Genomic DNA, 19407 nt, shown 5'->3' on the forward strand with positions numbered 1-19407 from the left:
GCTATGGCATCAGCAGACTTGAGTTTGAATCCCAGGCATTCTGCAGCTAAATGACTTCAGTCAAGATCTAAGCCTCTGCTTCTTTGTCTGTAGAACAGGGACAGTACCAGCATCATACGGTTTTTTTGAATATTAAATAAAATAATGTGTAAGGTGCCTGGCACATTTGAGATACAAAATAAATGCTAGCTCTTTTTTAAATATAATTTCAGCTTTTATTTTAGATTCAGAGGGTACATGTGCAGGTTTGTTACATGGGTATATTGTGTGATGCTGAGGTTTGGGGTTCAACTGATCCTGTCAATCAGGAACTAAGCATAGTATCCAATAGTTAGCTTGTCAACCCTTGTTCCCTTCTCCCTCCCCACCAAGTAGTCCCCAGTGTCGATTGTTGCTATTTTTATGTCCATGAGTATCCAATGTTTAGCTCCCACTTATGACTGAGAATATGTGGTATTTTTTTTCTGTTCCTGCTTTAGTTCACTTAGGATAATGGCCTCCAGCTGTATCCATGTTGTCCCAAAGGACACGATTTCATTCTGTTTTATGGCTTTGTAGTATCCCATGGTGCATATGTACCACGTTTTCTTTATCCAATCCACTGTTGATGGGCACCTAGGTCCATTCCACGTCTTTGTTATTGTGAATAGTAATGCCAGCTCTTTAATCCTTCTGTTCTCTCCCAAGTTGAAGTATTAAGAATTAATCGAGAATTAATGTTGCAGTTATTAAATGTTGTAATAAAGTATTAAAATAATGCTTCCAAAAATGTTCTGTAGGCTATAAAGAACAATATAAATATAAAACATTTTGAAAGCTAACGTACTAGTCAGGCACAGTGGCTCACACCTGTTATCCCAGCACTTTGGAAGGTTGAGGTAGGAGGATCACTTGAGGCCAGGAGTTCAAGACCTGCCTGGGCAACACAGTGAGACCCGATCCCTACAAAATCCTTCCCCCAAAAAAATTAAACCAAAACAAAAACCACTGTATCCTTTTTCATCTACCATCCTATTTCCCAGCCTCCCTTCCACAGAAAACCTAAGGAACTGTCAACACTTACTGTCTGCTTCCTCACTTCCCATTTGGTCCTCAAGTAGCTGCCACTTTCACTACTCCCTGAACACCATTCTCACCTGTTTCCACCAATGACCCCCTAATTGCTAAGTGCTCTGGGTCTTTGACTTTATTTTAAGCCCTCTGCAGTGTTGATCAATGTTGGCCACCTCTCTTTTTTAAAGCATAATATTTTCTTTAGATAGACTGTATTCTCTACATTTTTCTCCTACCTCCTTTGACCTCTTAAAAATTCCCCTACTCTCCATTTCAATCTTATTTGAAGGTTCCTCTTCCTCTTCCCATTCCTTCAATGTTGATTCTGACATTATTCTGCCGTAGGCTCCTTTCTCTTCTCACTCTCCACCTCTGTATCCTAGTGAGTATCCCATCTACTCACTAAGTTGCCCCGAGAAGCAGTGCCCATGTCTGTCTCAGGCACTGTTGCATCTGTAGACCCTTGAACTTCTGCTTAGTGAAGGTCCCAAGGGTGACTAGCTGGTAAAGGTAAAGAGAACTATGGGTCCAGGGGAGCAAAGGGCAGATGCTCAGCTCAGGAATGACCTGTGCTTCCGCAGCAGCGGGCACCCAGTGTGTTGGCTACTAAATGAACCAAACAGAAAGAATTACAATCTGGGGAGCCCAAGTTCAGGGAGGCTTGCTGCAGCTTTGAGAAAAATGGGGTCATGGTGCTGGAAGGTCCAGGGCCCCCTCTGTATTAGTCCGTTCTTATGCTGCTAATGAAGACATACCTGAGACTGGGTAATTTATAAAGGAAAGAGATTTAATTGACTCACAGTTAGCTGAACTGTGGGGAGGCCTCAGGAAACTTACAATCGTGGTGGAAAGGGAAGCAAACATGTCCTTCTTCACATGGTGGCAGGGAGAAGAAGAATGAGCAAAAGCGGAAAAATCCCCTTATAAATAATCAGATCTCTTGAGAACTCACTTACTATCATGAGAACAGCATGAGGGTAACTGCCCTCATGATTAAATGACCTCCCACTTGGTCACTCCCACAACACATGGGGATTATGGTAACTACAATTCAAGATGAGATTTCAGTGAGGACACAGCCAAACCATATCAACCTCTATAGAGATCTGGGCCACTAAGACATCATTGCAGGATGGATAAGCATCACCTGTCAGCCTGCAGAAGACAGGCTTTCAATGGCAAGTCTCTGTGGCAATGAGATTTCAAGGCGGTCTGTCCAAACCTCCCCAGAGATTTTGCACAGTTTAGCTTCTGGAGGGTAAAACTCAAGAGGAAGGTACTAGTCTTCCTATTCATAAAGCACATGAGCAATTATGTCATTCGTTGAAAAACACAAAAGAAACGAGATCTTATTTATACTTTAGTTGTGATGCCCAGTTCATAGCAGTCACCCTGGCTAAAATATCCTGATATTATATTTGTTTCTCAATAAACATAATACTTATTATATTTATTTCTCTGCACCCAGAAGCCTCAGCAGGAAAGAGAGCTAACAGAATATGCATTCTCAGTGACAGCCTTTAAAATGAGTAGCAAATTTACAACTTGCTTGTATTTCTCATCGAGGTGCTCTGGCAAATATGTGCTCCCTTGAGAGCCCTGAAGGCAGCCAACACTTTGACATGCTCAGTAAATAATGAGCAAGCCCCTGACAGAATGTCATGCCATGTGATGGCTCCAGACACGCTACTTGCTAGGACGTGATGGAAACAACTTGCCGAAAGACCAGAGGCATTCAGTCCTGCTTCTGTGGAGCTCCTGGCATCAATGTCACTCCTGAGCCTGGCTGAGACTGGAGCTAAAAGTGAAAGCAGACATCGTTCCTTCAAGAAAATGATGGAGCGTAGATGCATCCGATAGTTGGCATTCACATAGTAACATGTCTCTCAGATAGAAGGTTCCCTAGTCTGTCTCAGGGGGCGCACATCTTCTTGCCTTCCTATTCCACTCAAAAGGCAACCTTACAATCAGTCACCATCTTTGGGACCCCAACAAAATGGGCAACTCTTGCCTTTCCCTTTTCCATCTCTCCTCCTTTTCTCAAATTGCCCCTTCTCAACCAAATAATTTGGAGGAGCCACTGCTTAGCCCCTCACCAACAAAGCCTATGTCTAGACTTGCCCTGACACGCACATCCCACCCCCAACCCCACCTGTCTACACCAAATGTCATTGTCCACTTAGGTGAGTTTTCTCGGGAAATGAGTGCTTTGCTGTGTTCACTGGTTAATATGTGTATTTTTAATTTTTAAAATATCTCTCATAGGCCAGATGCAGTGGCTCACACTTGTAATCCCAGTATTTTGGGAGGCCAAGGTGGAAGAATTGCTTGAGGCCAGGAGTTTGAGACCAGCCTGGGCAACACAGCAAGATCCCATCTCTAAAAACAGAAAAAAAAAAAAATTAGCCAAGCCCAGTGGTAAACACCTGTAGTCCTGACTACTCAGGAGGCTGAGGCAGGAGGATTACTTGAACCCAGAAGTCCAAGACTGCAGTGAGCTATGATGGCACCACTGAACTCCAGCCTGGGTGAGAGAGTGAGACTCTGTCTCAAACAAACAAATAAAAAAACTTTCACAGACATGTTTATACTAAAGTTTTGAGATATAAATCAGTGACCTACAAATGAGGGCTGAGTAGGTGGGGTGTAGAATAGAGTGACTCTAGGCCTCCTCAAGATGAACTGTGGTACTACAAAGATGGCTTCCTCTTTCCTCCACTGCTCAACCTCTCAAAAATCATATTGACTCACAAGTTAAAGTAACAATGTCTCATTAGAATTTGTTAAACATTAAACACAGACAGCCAACTATCTGCCTCCCAGATTATTCACAGGCAGTTCCAACTCAATACATCCTTATTTAAACTCATTTTCTACGTACTACCCTCCCCACCACACACATATAGACATGCACACTGTTACTAAAGTAACAATCTACTTCTCCTTCCCTTCAGACCTTCTCCCCACTCCTAAATGCCATTTGAAGAAAGATGAAAGAGAAAGACAACTCAAGATGACGAAATACCCCTCTGAGTAAATCTGTACTTTGAAACAGGAAATATTTATTTTATAAAGATTATTTTTACTACAAGAGGCTGGGTTACCTTTAAATGAGTTGCACTTTTTTTTTTCCAATCAGGAATGGAGGGTACAGAGCAGAAAAGGTCAATTATAAGAAACTTTCAATTTTCCCCTTCTATTACATGTTAATTTTCCACCTTATTTCAGAAAGAATTTTTTAAATGTAAAATACAGGGTAACAGACATTAAAAGTGGGGAGAATAGAAGAAAGAAAACACAGAGAGTAACACAAATGGACACAAATGGAGAGTGCTGATGACAGTGTGCATTTCATAATGAATTCTTCACTTACAACTCCTGAGCTACAACGTAGGTTTATGTTTCCCAGCAGCTAATGATAAAAGTGTCCATGACATGAAAAACAAACCACTGCTTAGGAGAAGTGCGGCTTTCTCTTCAGGAAGTGGGAGGGTTCCTTCTAAGTAGGACAACGTTCTTATAACAGACTCATAACAGTTTACATAGGACCATGTCTTACAGCAGCCTACTTCTTCTACTACCCTCCTTTGCACCAAAACACCCTTCAGAAGAAGCGATCTTTTTAGGAGACCACTACAGTATAATGCAAACCTTCAGGCTCCAACTTCAGGCTCCCTTGTTCCAGGAGGTGAACTTTAGAATATCCTGTGAAATTTATGGACTTGGCATACATTGATTAGCTGAGTTGATCAATACTGTTCAATATCCCAAACAAACACTGAGTAATTAATAGTAAATACCACCTGGCAAGAGGCAAGAGCATAGCAGTCAATTACACCCATCTTCCATTGCAGATGAGCTGAGAGTTTCATTGTTATCTTTTTGTAGATCACCAAAAATGGGACACCACGCTCCCAAAGTTCTGGTAAAATAGTATGAACACAGATAGATTTTTAAATAAGTGGAACCAGGTGACCACTTCAGGAAACCAATCACAACAAAAGAATGTTTCATTCTGAGAAGGACTGCTTCCTCCTGTGCCCTCCAAAGTCAGTGACTTGGAAATATGACCCAAGGAAAAAAATGAGGATACTTTTTGGCAAGGACGTCATCTGTGAACCAGATTTTAAAAAGGAATAATACCCATCAAATAGAATAGTTTTAATTTTACATTTTTCTGATAATATCTAACAAATAGTTCCTTTGCTGTGGTAATCACAGTCATTCCATTTTTCCTCCTTCTGGGCAAATAACAGGATTACACTTTCCTGTCCCCTTGGAAGTTAGGCATGATGGTGTGACTTACTTTAGTCAATGAAATGAGAGGCAAACAATATGTCACCCCCGAATGGAAGATTTAAAAGCCAGTGTACAATTCTACACAATCTCTTTTCCTCCCTTGGCAATCATTAAGATATAGAGGTGGAACTTTCTTTGGTCAAGGTCTCTGTATCAGGTCTATGCAGAGAAGGCTTTCAACAACTACCCTATTCTGCCTCTCTATCGCACCTGCACTGGGCTACGTATTCACACAGCACACTGCTTCCTACTTGGCAGCCTTTGTATCCATTACACTGCCAGCCTGGAATGCCTTTTCCTGTCCTATTCCTTCAAAATCCACATAGATAACTCCTGCTTCTAGGACACAACTCCAGCCACCTCTTCCAGAAGGCATTCCTGAATCCTCAGCCCATCCTTGACTGGCATTCGAGACACATTTTTTTTAAAACCTTAACTCCTTTTTTTATTTTGTATTTTATTTTTAATTTCCTGGGGGGTGGGTACATAGTAGGTGTTTATATTTATAGGGTACATGGCTGCACACTGATTTAGTGTTGCTTATCAGCTTGAAATGATCTTCTCTCCCTCATCGGGTTTGGAGCTCTCTGAAGCAGAGACTGGCCTATTCAGAATCTTGGAATTCTCAGCTCTCAACTCAATACCTAGCATGTAATATGTGCTCAATAAATGTCTACTGGGTGAATAAATGACTGCCTTAATGAATGAGTGAATGAAAATGACTTTGTATTGTGAGAAAGGAGAGAAGTCTTGTCTCTAAGGGCCATGTAAGTATGAATATTGGATGTAAGTCTTTTTTTTCTTCTTATGTCCAAGTTTACTACCCTTTTCAGAAAAGAAACTTCACTATGGGAAATTCATTGTTTAGGCTCTCTAAGTTTTGCATATTAACCTGAGTAAATTCTAGTGACAGCCCTGGAGCCTGTTTCAGTGTGGTGACATTAGGCAAACCCACTGAACACTCTATTTCTTCATCTGTTCAGTAGGAAAACAGATCCGTGTATCTCTCTGACTCTAAGTGCCTCCCTCTACTGAAAAACAGCCCCAGATAACATTTTGAATTACAGGCACAAAGTAGTTGGTCAAGTAGCCTTTGAAATTGAGCCAAGGAACAAAATCCCAGAATAAATATCTGAAGTAGCGATGACGTGTACTTCATGCCTCCAACCTAATGATAAAAATTAGGCTGGCCTTTCTCATAAAAAAACTAATATACCAGCATTCTCCCCTCTGCTTGCAAAGGTCAAGGTTCAGGGTGTGAACAGTGTCTCTCCCATTATATTAACGTGTTCAGACACTGAAATGGCATTTCGGGCTGGTTTATAAAGAAATAGAAAAAGGTCAAGAATTCGTTATCTTCATTATTGCCCCGTTTATACAACAAACAACCATGGGCGCTCTTCCCTATTCAAGTTGCTCAGTGACAAGAGCATCATCTTCTCTCTTTTCAATAAAATATATTAAAAAGCAACCTTTTTAGGTCAAACTTTCTCAATGTCTCAAGAAATGAGAAACCACTTGCAAAACAATTGAAGATCTTTCTAAGGGTAACATGAACTTTATTTTTGCTGATAGATCTTTTGTGAGGGAGGATGGGGGCTATTGCACGTTTCATATTCTTAGGATAAATATGGGTGTGCAAATAAGCTCTGGTTGTAGACACCTGCTTGGCTGCAGTCATCTTTGGGAGGCTAAGTAAAGGACAAAAAAAAATGTTGGACTTTCTCTCAAGATGAAATGCTGCATTCTGAATTAGCCCAGTGGAGAAATCCAGCTGGAAGGAATACCACAGTGTTACAGGTATTCCTGATGCATCACTATCAGGAAACAAATGCCAGTATAGACCATATCCTTGCAAGAATGAGCTCATTGTCACACTGGGATGCCCTCCAAGAGAGCAAGATTGAAAACTCCCAGGCACCATTCTTCTCCAGCAAGATGTTAAGAGGAAGAATAATGCTACCTGGCACGGAGGGAGAATATGATGCTTATTCACAATGACAAGGGAATCAGCTAGTGGTTCACAATTTTTCTGAATCATTATTTTATAGATGAGCTTACAGAGATTCTAAGCAGTCCCAGAATCTGACACAGCGGGACTGGAGTCTGATTCATGGGCTGGCCTAGCCATGCGTACGTTCAGAAGGACAATCAGACCCTACAGCCTAGAAAAGCCAGGAGCAACTGTGTGGTTCCTTGCCCAACCCTTTTTTAAATTTTTACGTTTTGAGACAGGGCCTTGCACTGTCACCTGGGCTGGAGTATGGTGGCGCAATCATGGCTCACTGCAGCCTTGAACTCCTTGGGCTCAAGTGATCCTCCTGCCTCAGCTTCCTGAATAGCTGGGACTACAGGTGTGCACCACCATACCTGGCTAATATTTTAATTTTTGGCAGAGTTGGGGTCTTACTCTGTTGCCCCAGCTGATCTCAAGCTCCTGGCCTCAAGTGATCCTCCAGCTTCGGCTTCCCAAAGGGCTGGGTTTACAAGTATGAGCCACCATGCCTAGCCCTCACCCCTTCTGATAGTGGTTCAACAATGTGAAGAAGCCAGTTGCCAGATGCCTTTGAAGAAAGGAAAGAACGTGCGGTTTCTAGAACATGCACTTTCAGAATATTTCACTAGATCTCTTAGTTTATGGTATCCCATGGTGAGAGGCTGAGATTCAAAATATGGCTAATAGCAGAGAAAAACAAGAGCAGTGAGATGGGGGAGGGCGTGGGCTTCATTTTTATTCAGACATCTACTTGTTGTCTTAACTCCTCCCAGAAAAGTCTGCACCCAGAGATGGACTCTCCCTTACAGACCCCCAGCACTGAGGAAATAGTTTGCACTGAGTTGGTCATGGTGTAGATAACTTGGCTTTCATTAGGGCCCAGGAGTGAATAAGGATCGGCAACTCTGCCTGCTTAGTTCACAAACTACACCTCTCTCGCCTCTCTCAGCACCACCAGCTGCCCTATAGCAATCATTTAAAAGCCAATCAGAATCTACCCTGCAACTACCTTTTATCCCCTTGGCTGTTAATTCCCCAGGCTGTCTCCAGCAAATAACCTCAGCTCACCAGTTTATCCTATGAGCCTAGCGAGTAGCATTCAGTGTTGAACGTCCACATAGCAAAGCTTATGAAAACACACACAACAATGCGCACATCTGTAACTGATGTATAGTGGATCATGGTCCATTACATAGAATTCCCACTTAGGTTTTCCACGTTAAAATCTTGGGGAAGCAGGGCCAGTGGTTCACGCTTATAATCCCAGCACTTTGGGAGGCTGAGATGGGAGGATCGCTTAAAACTAGGAGTTCAAGACCAGCCTGTGCAAGGTAATGAGACCTTGTCGCTGCAAAAAATAAAAAATCAGCTGGTCATGGTAGAGTGTGCCTGTAGTCCCAGCTACTCAGAGGCTGAGGCAGGAGGATTGCCATTGCACTCCAGCCTGCATGACCCTGTCTCAAAAAAGAAAAAAAACACAAAGTCTTGGGGAGATAGTGGCGGTGCAAAAGTCATTTGCAAAAGAACATTTTTTTCATTCAGAATCTCTCAAGCCTATCAGAATTTGCCTGCTTTTGCAAGAAAAAGATTCATTTTGCTCAGATTCATCTCATTGTTAAATAAATCTTCTCTTTTCTTTCTTTCTTATTCTAAAGTGGCCCCAATCTCCTCTTTCTCTCTGATCTGTTTTTAAGAAGTAGATCATCAACCTAACAGCCACATTTGAAATGCATCCATAAGGTATGAAGGAAGCATTCAGAAATATAAATTCTCTAAATAAAAGTGTCAAGCTCCCCATAAAATAAGATGGATTTATTTTTCTTTTGTATATCTACAGCGTAATTTGTTTCCACCATTTGAAGTCTTGTTCAGAATACCAGATTCAAGGTTTCTTCCTAGCAGAAAACATTAGCCTAATTCCTCCACTTAAAGTGATTTAACTTCCCTGCAGATGTCCTAAGCAGGCTTGGGGTATGTTCAGAGGCTCTCAGCAAATTAGCTATAGTCATGTCCTGAGATGAGTAGACCCTTTGAATGCTTAAAGCAGATTATTTAAGAGAAAGAAGGGGAGCAGACCAGCACTAGAATAATAATGTTTAAAACCCTCTCCAGTCATTTGTAATACAGCAAAATCTTCATTTAAAGAATGGTTTATTGTTTCACAGATGCAGATATACCAAAGGTCATATTGTGTCTCCAAAAACAACTGTCTGCAGTAAAGGCTAAATGTAATGCACTTTGGCCATGAGGTATATGTTAATGCCATCTCTCAGATTCTGTTCAAAAGAGATCCCATTTATTCAAATTCAATAGCAGGGTCTGGTGCCCTGGGCCTCCATTCACAAGCTGGAAGGAATACGGGTCCTTCCATTTTTTTTCTTTTAAGTTATCAGAAGATGATCATACTATGTAATCAACAAGCTATTGAAAGAAGCCAAGCATTTCTGTAAATTAAGTTTAATGCTGTAATCAAATAAAACTTACAGTGGTATTTTAGGGTACATACTTCATGAGCGTATATCACAGTAATTAAGGATAAAACTGGTGAGTTTATGCAAATGAATTTAATTAGTATCACGTTTATGTACGAATTGGGTTTGGCTGCTGGTGACAAAGAATCCAAAACAAAAGAGATATAAAAAGGATAGATATTTATTTCTCTCACACATAAAAGGATTCTGGTGAGAAGATTTAACTCTTCTCCCAGGCACAGAGAAATGGTGGTTTCTAAGTTTCCGAAATCCATCCACATCTGTTAAGAGGAAAATTTGAACACAGCACGGGACTCACTGAGTAGAGTGACCAACTGACCTGGTTTGCCTGGGACTGTCCCATTTTAGCACTGAGAGGCTGCATCCAGGGAAAATCCTCAGACTGGGGGACTGTCACCCCACCACCAAGGGCCTCCCCACAGTCAAGGGAACAAGACACATCTGGCAGGGTGTCTTCGCTTAAGGTCCCCCTGTCCTGGTCCACACCTGGTGTTAGCTCTTGTCAACTCAGCTAGACCCTGCATCTAGTCATGCCTCCTCCACCACCTACTCAACAAATACTTGTTAAACACCCATTTTATCCAGGTCCAGGTCCAGGTCCAGGTCCACCTCACACCGCACCATCTTCCTAATGGAATTTGGTTCACCAGGGACACGAGATGCCATCTCCTATGCATAATGTCCTTTTCCTCTTTCCTCCATGGGAATTCAGGTCACCAGGAACTGAAAAGGAGAAAGAGACCATGAGAACTCTATCTGAACAACAGAAGGCAAAACCCAAAGTCCTCAACTGTCATAATATTTGAAAACTATTGTGGATGAATATGAAGTGACTTTAAAAGATTTCCACAATATATTGTTAAGTGGGAAAAAAATCAATTTATAGAATAACAGGAGCAGTATGATCCCAGTCTACAAAAATATTTATGTATGTCTGTATGTATGCATTTTAAAAGCATATTGATAGAAAGATAGACTGTTGCCTCTGAGCTTTGGACCAAGGGAGGAGCAGCTGTGATGGGGAGGAGGAGTCCCATTCAAATGCCCCTGTGGTAAGATGCCACCTTACCCCCATCACAATGGCCATTATTTAAAAGTCAAAAAATAATAGATGTTGGCACAGATTTGATGAAAAGGGAAAGCGAATACAATGTTAGTGGGAATGTAAATTAGTACAACCTCTGTGGAAAACGGTCTGGAGATTTCTCAAAGAGCAAAAAGTATATCTACCATTCAATCCAGCAATCCCGTTACTGCACATCTACTCAAAGAAAGATAAATCATTATATTAAAAAGACACCTGCATGCAAATGTCTATTGCAGCACAATTCACAATTGCAAAGATGTGGAATCACCTAAGTGCCCATAAACTGATGAGTGCACAAAGAAAATGTGGTGTGTACACACACACACACTGTATTAGTCAGCTCTCATGCTGCTAATAAAGACATTACCTGAGACTGGGTAATTTATAGAGGAAAGAGGTTTAATTGACTCACAGTTCCACATGGCTGGGGAGGCCTCACAATCATGGCAGAAGGCAAAAGAGAAGCAAAGTCACATCTTGCATGGCCGCAGGCAAGAAGATATGTGCAGGGGAACCCCCCTTCATAAAGCCATCAGATCTTGTGAGACTTATTCACAGCCACGAGAACAGCATGGGAAAGACCCGCCCCCATGATTAAATTGCCTCCCAATGGGACCTTCCCATGACATGTGGGAATTATGGGAGCTACAATTCAAGATGATATTTGAGTGGGGACACAGCCAAACCATATCACACACACACACACACACACACACACACACACACACACACACACACACACACACACCATGGAATACTACTCAGCCATTTAAAAAAAAGAGGAAAATAATGTCTTTTGCAGAAACTTGGATGGATCTGGAGGCCATCATCCTAAGTGAGGCAACTCAGGAATGGAAAACCAAATACCACATGCTCTCACTTACACATGGGAGATAAGCTTTGGGTACACAGGGTCATACAGAGATATAATGGGCATTGGAGACTCAGAGGGGGGAAGTGTGGGAGGGGGATAAGGGATGAAAAATTATTATGTACAATGTTCACTGTTCGGGTGATGGGTACACTGAAAGCCCAGACTCCATCACCATACAACGCGTTCATGTAATCAAAAACTACCTTTACTCCTAAAGCTATTGAAATAAAGCAAAAAAAAATTTTAACAATTCAATTTTGATAAGATTAAAAAGCAAAACAAAAAGCTATTGAGAAGGCAGAATGGAAGGACTTGGTGGATTTGATGTAGAGACTAAGGAAGAAGGAGCAGTCAGACGTTGGGCAGCCTGGGTGGATGGAGAACAGAGGTACAGTTAAGAAAAACAAGGATTGAGAGGGAGGTGGAAAGGGGCAGGACAGCGATGGCTTTCCTTTGAAACATGTGGGACTTTAGAAGGCTGTGGGCCTTTTGGGTCAAGATCTCCAATGTACAATCAGGAATACAGAACTGGAGCTCAGAGGAGAGTGAGTTCTGGAAATGCAGATTTTAAAATCAGCCACCTGGCTGGGTGCAGTGGCTCACGCCTGTAATCCCAACACTTTGGGAAGCCAAGGTGGGTGGATCACCCGAGGTCAGGAGTTCAAGGACAGCCTGACCAACATGGCGAAACCCTGTCTCTACTAAAAATAAAAAATTAGCCTGGCGTGGTGGCACATACCTGTAATTCCAGCTACTTGGGAGGCTGAGGCAGGAGAATCACTTGAACCCGGGAAGCAGAGGTTGGAGTAAGCCAAGATCACATCACTGCACTCCAGCCTGGGTGACAGAGCAAGACTCCATCTCAAAAAATAAAAATAAATAAATAAAAACAAAATCACTCACCTCAACCTAAGAGTCAAAGCCCCAGGAACACATGAAAAACACCAGCCAAACAGGCACGATGGCTCACACCTGCAATCCCAGCACTTAGGGAGGCTGAGGCAGGAGGATCACTTGAGCCCAGGAGTTTGAGACCAGCCTGGGCAATGTAGTGAGACCCTGTCTTTACAAAAAAAAAATTAAAAATCACCCAGGCATGGTGGCGTGTGCCTGTAGTCCCAGCTACTTGGGAGGTGGAGGTGGAAGGATTGCTTGAGGACAGAAGTTCAAGACTAGCCTGGGCGACATAGGGAGACCTCATCTCCAAAAACAAACAAACACAACAAACAGCAGCTAGACTATCAAAAAGAGGAGAAGAAAGTAAAAGGCAGAATGTTGAGAAACACCTACCCCTGAGGCATCCCTCAGAGGAAGAAGAGGAGACAGAAATTAGGAACATTTAGGACAGGAGCACGGAGACACTCCAGCAGATGGGGCCAAATAAATGAAAAATGGACAAGGAAGGAAGGAGAAGGAAAGCTCCACGTGACTGAGTCTGTCCTAGGCTGGCCTCTCACTCTCTGGGCTCTGACGGTTTACAGTGACTGATGAGGGCTCTCATGGTTTCTCTAGAGATACCCTATGTGGGTGATGTTTTACCTTCGGTAAAGACAAGCCTGGGGCATTCCCTTCCTTGTCCTCTCTTCTTTCCTCTAATCTCACAGAGATAGAAAACCAGAGTGTCGGGGGATGTGCCTGGCAAATCAAAGCTCAAGTTGGAGAAAATCAAAGTCAACCACTCCCCTCCCTCTCAGCACCTACAATGGGAGGGAAAAGGGTATAGCTGTAACCTTGAATGAAGTGGCAAGTTTTGGTGATGTCTCTGAATAAGACATTAATTACTGATTAGAAGACTTCTCATTCCCTGAAGGTGACCATAAAAGTCATGGTGATCCAGGAGCAAGAGACTAATTAGCTCCACAGCACAAAGGAGCTATAGGAGACAAAAATAAAATGGCTTAATAAGTACACCCTGAAGCCATACTTGTTCAACATCGTGATTATAAAAGAATAAAGGTATTGGGACCACTGCTTTTCTCATGGGTAGCAGGATGTTGAACAGGACTTTTTCTGTTGTCTGGGAATTGTGGCCAAAAACCCAAGGTTGAAAACAGTAATACTAACGGCCCCTAAAGATAATTGACTTGGATGGAAGCCAGAGACTTCTCCAAGGCTATTTGACCCTGCTACAATCAATCCACCATTTGCCCCCAGATCATATTTGCAAAAAACTAGTTGGAATTGGGAGTTGTTGACTTAGATGAAAGGTGCTGGGGCCTTTTCTCTCTCTTCCCCACTAGCAGGTGAAGGGGCAATGTACTCTTCAGTTTCTATTGCTTTCTAACAATTGGCACCAACTTAGTGTCTTAAAACAACATGAATTCACCAGCTCATGGCTCGGTAGCTAAGAAGTCCAGGCACCATGTAGCTGGGTTCTCGTTCAGGGTGCCACAAGGCTGGAACCAAGCTGTTGGCTGGCTGGGTTCACACCTGATGTTCCAAGTCCGCTTCCAGCTTCATGTGGTTATTGGCAGAACTCAGTTCCTTGTAGCTATAGGATTGAGGTTTCCACTTCCTTGCTGACTGTCAGTCAGGGGCTGCTCTTAGAGGGCACCCACATTCCTCACCACATGACCCCTCCATCTTCAAAGCCAGCAAAGCTCCCAGGTTGAATGATTCTCATGCATCAAATCCCTTTCCAGGAAGAGCCCAGCCCCTTTTCAGCACTTTCCTGATTAGGTCAGACCCACCCTCCATAATATCTCTTTCTTTCTTTCTTTCTTTCTTTCTTTCTTTCTTTCTTTTTTGAGATGGAGTCTCACTGTTTCACCAGGCTGGAGTGCAGTGGGGTGATCTCGGCTCACTGCAATCTCCACCTCCCAAGTTCAAGTGATTCTCCTGCCTCAGTCTCCCAAATAGCTAGGACGACAGGTGGGTGCCACCATGCCCAGCTAATTTTTGTATTTTTAGTACAGATGGTGTTTCACCTTGTTGGCCAGGATGGTCTCGATCTCTTGACATTGTGATCCACCCACCTCAGCCTTCTAAAGTTCTGGGATTACAGGCATGAGTCACCACGCCCGACCAATAATATCCCTTTATTAAAGTCGACAGTGCCATATGTCAGGGACCTATTGCAGGAGCTGAGTCCATCATAATTGTAATCTTGGGGATTGCGCAAGGTGTCCACATCAGGGGCAGGCATCTTGGGGCTGGATTACAATTCTGCCTGACTTGGGTATGCCCTCCCAAAAGCCACATACAGGGGGGCTCCAAAGGATCATTTGTGAAGAATAGGGGTGAAGGCAAGACTCACTGGCAGGCAGTCTTCAGGTGGACAGCCTCTGTTGCAGCAGACCTGCTCCTCTGCTCTTCATGGAGAACAGAGGGCAGCAGTAACAAGGTCTACACCCCACCCCATGGCATGGCCAGGAGGTGAGAGCTGCCCTGGACATTGCAGAATGGGGAAAGCTCTGACCAGGCTTCCCAGGACAATACCTAAGCCACACTTGCTGTGAGCATGCCAGGGGGCATGGGGGCTGAGGGGTGCAGCCAGAAACATCAAGCCAGATGAGCTCCCCACATCAGCAAACTATACATGGGGAGGCAAGCACATCACCCTCCAAAGCACCCACCTGTGACCCACCTGGAGAGTCAGGTTTCTGATGCCTCCATCTACAGACATCAACAGCCAGGAAAGGCCGGGAGCAGTGGCTCAAGCCTGTAATCCCAGCACTTTGAGAGGCCTAGGTGAGCGGAACCCTTGAGGTCAGGGGTTCAAGACCAGCCTGGTCAACATGGCGAATCCCCATCTCTACTAAAAATACAATAATTAGCCGGGCATGGTGGCAGGTGTTTGTAGTCCCAGCTACTTGGGAGGCTAAGGCAGGAGAATTGCTTGAACCCGGGAGGTGGAGGTTGCAGTGAACCGAGATTGCCCCACTGCACTACAGCCTGGGCGACAAAGTGAGACTCCAACTAAAAAAAAAAAACAGCCGAGAGAGCTCCAACAACAGCAGCTAAATAAAAGCATTTGTCCCTTTTCTCTAATCACTTTGTTTCATGTCAACTACACAGGGGCTATAAGCAGAAGGCGAAAGAAATAAAAAAGCCAACCACTCCTCTCTCCTCTAGACAAGACTCTCAGTGCCTGGCAGCTCTTGGAGAAGGACATGAGCACTAATCTGACAAGCAATTTAAGTTTTGATCTGGACCCGACTGCATTTTATTTTATTTTTTTGAGACAGGCTCCCTCTGTCACCCAGGCTGGAGTGCAGTGGTGCAATCATAGCTCACTGCAGCCTCAAATTCCTGGGCTCAAGCAATCCTCCTACCTCAGCCTCTTGAGTGGCTGGGACTACAGGCATGAGCCACCGCGCCTGGTCCCCAACCGCATTATAACCGAGAAGCTGTGGGACCTATCATTAAGAGAAATGAAATGGAGATTCAACAGAACATATTGTAAGGTTGCATTTGGAGGAAAAATAAATACTTCTTGTGTGTTTCTCACTAAATTCATACCGTTTAATAAACCAATTACATTTACAAACATGCTGAACTCTCAACAGAGTGGTCTGAACTCTTGGGAGTAGACATAGTTCCAACTACCACAAAGAGTGGAAAAAAATTCAGAGTGGCCTTTCAACCAGAGCCCAGACACTGGAGTCTCAAAAATGTGTGCAAATGTACCGGGCACAGTGGCTCATGCCTATAATCCCAGCATTTTGGGAGGCCGAGGTAGGCGGCTCACTTGAGGTCAGGAGTTCAAGACCAGCCTGGCCAACATGGTGAAACCCTGTCTCTACTAAAAATACAAAAATTAGTTGGGCGTGGTGGCTCGAGCCTATAATCCCAGCTACCAGGGAGGCTTAGACAGGAGAATCACTTGAACCTGAGAGGTGGAGGTTGCAGTGAGCCGAGATCATGCCACTGCGCTCCAGCCTGGGCAACAAAGCAAGACTCCATCTCAAAAAAAAAAAAATTGTGCAAAAGTGTGTGTGCACATCCATGAGTGTGTGTGAGACAGGGTGTGTTTGCATGTGAGCATGTGTGTGCAGAGTGAATATCAGGGTATCCACATGAGTGTGTGTGTGTATGAGGAACACATGAGATTGAACGTGTGTAATTGTATGTCTCCAGTGACAGCACAGAGGAAGAGATGGTCCAAGACCAAAGAGGAAAGAAATGGCATAAGATGGGGCAGTGTTCTATGATCTCTAACTGGCCAAAGAAAAATGAGACACAAATTTAAAAGAAGACAGGTAAGTAAAGTAAGGTTAGCTGTAATTTGGATTCTCATTTAGGAACCAGGGTCTTAATCTAGAGGGAGAAGAAACTCAACATAATGTACTGTAATGGGGTTTCCAGACTTGCTAACTTTATTCTCTCCCAAGCCATTTGTCTCTCTGTTAGTTTAATAATTTTCCACAGCTGCTGTGTAATATTACTACTGATGTACTACTGAGCCAATTTCTCCCCGCCAGTCCTACTGCCAGAGAAACTAATGGGAAGAGACAGCGCCAGGGTCTACCCTGCAAACCTGCAAGGGCTTGCAAATTGGGTCACAGTTTGCTCGTTGCTGAAGGGAACAGCACGCACAGGCTGCCATCTCCATTTAATTTTTTTCTTTGTCTTGCAAACAGCAATATCTTTCTTTTGGAATTCTGAAGAAATCGATTGCTTTCATATTTCCCTGGCTCTTTAAGGAACAAAAAGCAAGTCCTGAAAAGTAAAGACATTCCTTTTAGGTCCAACTCACAGAAATTGTGGTGCAACAGCAGTGTTCGATTCCAGAAAGAGCAGGGATTCTATTTCTGTCAGTCTTATGTCTCCCTGAAACCATTTTACGATTATTTTGTGTCCTCTGTTTTCCCAGTTGGATGACTTAAACACCACCCCTGAGAGGCAGCTGTTTCCAGAATATTGCACAATTTATTGAGTTCATGAGAATTGTGATCGTTGGCATGACCGAACTTCACGGAGGGAATCATAGGCACTTTAATTCCAATTTGTTGACTTATGGAGGAAGCAATTTCTCCCAGTGGTGTCCCTTCATCCAGGAACAAGAGCCATCAAAGTGTCACAGACTTAGAGCCGGAAGGGCTCTCCGCTAGTGTTTCTGCCAGTCCTCTTGGTTTTACACATGAGGAAACTGAGACCCAGGGAAGTTACCCAGTAGCAGATCTGCAAGTCACCCAGTAGCAGATCTGCAAGGAGCTCTTAGCAATCCTGACTCCAAGTGTAATGCTCTTGCATTAGCTCTGTGCTGCCTCCTAGGTGTTGGTCTTTTTAATATTGATAGCACATTTGCTCAAATGTTTGCTAATATGGTTTGGCTGTGTCCTCACCCAAATCTCATCTTGAATTGTAGTTCCCATAATCCCCATGTGTCATGGCAGGGACCCAGTGGGAGGTAATTTAATCATGGGTGTGGTTACCCTCATGCTGTTCTCATGATAGGGAGTGAAGTCTCACGAGATCTGATGGTTTTATAAACAAGAGTTCTCCTGCACAAGCTCTGTTGCCTGCTGCCATGTAAGAAGTCCCTTTGCTCTTCCTTCATCTTCCACCATGATTGTGAGGCCTCCCCAATCATAAGGAACCATGAGTTCATTAAACCTCTTTTGTTTATAAATTACACAGTCTCCAGTATCTCTTTATTAGTAGCGTGAGAACAGACTAATACATTTGCCCTGCAAAACTTCCTTATTCTTAAGCAAAGTGATTTCCAAATTTTCTTCATTAGACACATAATTTAGAACTACGATTAACTAAACACTAACTGGGTGTCAATTACTGTACTATTTCCTGCACATGGACACATTTAGGGTCAAAGTACTGTACCAAGTATAATTTTCCTAGAAGCTATAAAATGTAGGGTATATCAGTGAATGGAAAAAATAGAACATTAATTAATAAAAGAAATCCACTACAGAGAATCTTTTCCCCCTAAATATAACCATAGAGACTAGGCTGGTCATTATTTGAAGTTCACAAAAGAAAGAGGCTACAGAAATATTCACAGCTATTGAACGAGATGGCTGGCAAGTGAATTTGGTGTAGGTGCATAAATTTGTGTGCTGGGGGTGTGTTATAAAAGAATAAAGTCTGGGTTCAGCTGGGTGATGGCAGGAAAAACAGGATCCCAGAAGGAGGCTGGAAGAGTTGGGAACAGATGGAATGACTGGCCTACATGTCAAGTCTCTTCACCTGCCCACCTGGCCACAGAAAAGGCAAAGCTCTGCAAATGGATCATCTCGTTCTTACTGTAACACATAACAAGCAGTGGGCAACACAAACTCACCTGTGTCAGTGGAAAGAGTTAAACTCTGTGACATATTTAGGAAGCTTTATTCTGAGTCAGATATGAGTGACCAAGGCCCGTGACACAACCCCAAGAGGTCCTGAGAACATGTGCCCAAGGTGGTTGGGTTACAGCTTAATTTTATATCTTTTAGAGAGACAGAAGTTGTAGGTAGACATCAATTAATACATGTAAGGTGTACATTGGTTGGGTCTGGAAGCAGTTGTGGGGGACAGGCTGGGAGGGTGGGTATGGCTTCCAGGTCATAGTGGATTCAAAAATTTTCTGGTTGCCAATCAGTTGAAAGAGTTAAGTTATTATCCAAAGACCTGGAATCAACAGAATGGAAAGTCTTCTAGGTTA

At 43.2% G+C, this 19407-nt stretch overlaps 2 long non-coding RNA genes across 2 annotated transcripts in view; one reads left to right on the top strand and one right to left on the bottom strand.

Annotated features, from left to right (window-relative positions):
- The window catches only part of LOC115936033 (uncharacterized), a 42759-nt gene extending 24922 nt beyond the window's left edge, over positions 1-17837 (top strand). The window contains exons 2-3 of the long non-coding RNA XR_004071613.2: positions 16881-17002; positions 17617-17837. This is a non-coding gene — a long non-coding RNA (uncharacterized lncRNA). The remainder of the gene's footprint in view (positions 1-16880; positions 17003-17616) is intronic.
- Positions 10134-19407, bottom strand: part of LOC134759219 (uncharacterized) — a 121751-nt gene continuing 112477 nt past the window's right edge. The window contains exon 4 of the long non-coding RNA XR_010135237.1: positions 10134-10563. This is a non-coding gene — a long non-coding RNA (uncharacterized lncRNA). The remainder of the gene's footprint in view (positions 10564-19407) is intronic.

This window comes from Gorilla gorilla, chromosome 8 (genome assembly GCF_029281585.2).
Source record: "Gorilla gorilla gorilla isolate KB3781 chromosome 8, NHGRI_mGorGor1-v2.1_pri, whole genome shotgun sequence".
Taxonomy (NCBI): Eukaryota; Metazoa; Chordata; class Mammalia; order Primates; family Hominidae; genus Gorilla; species Gorilla gorilla.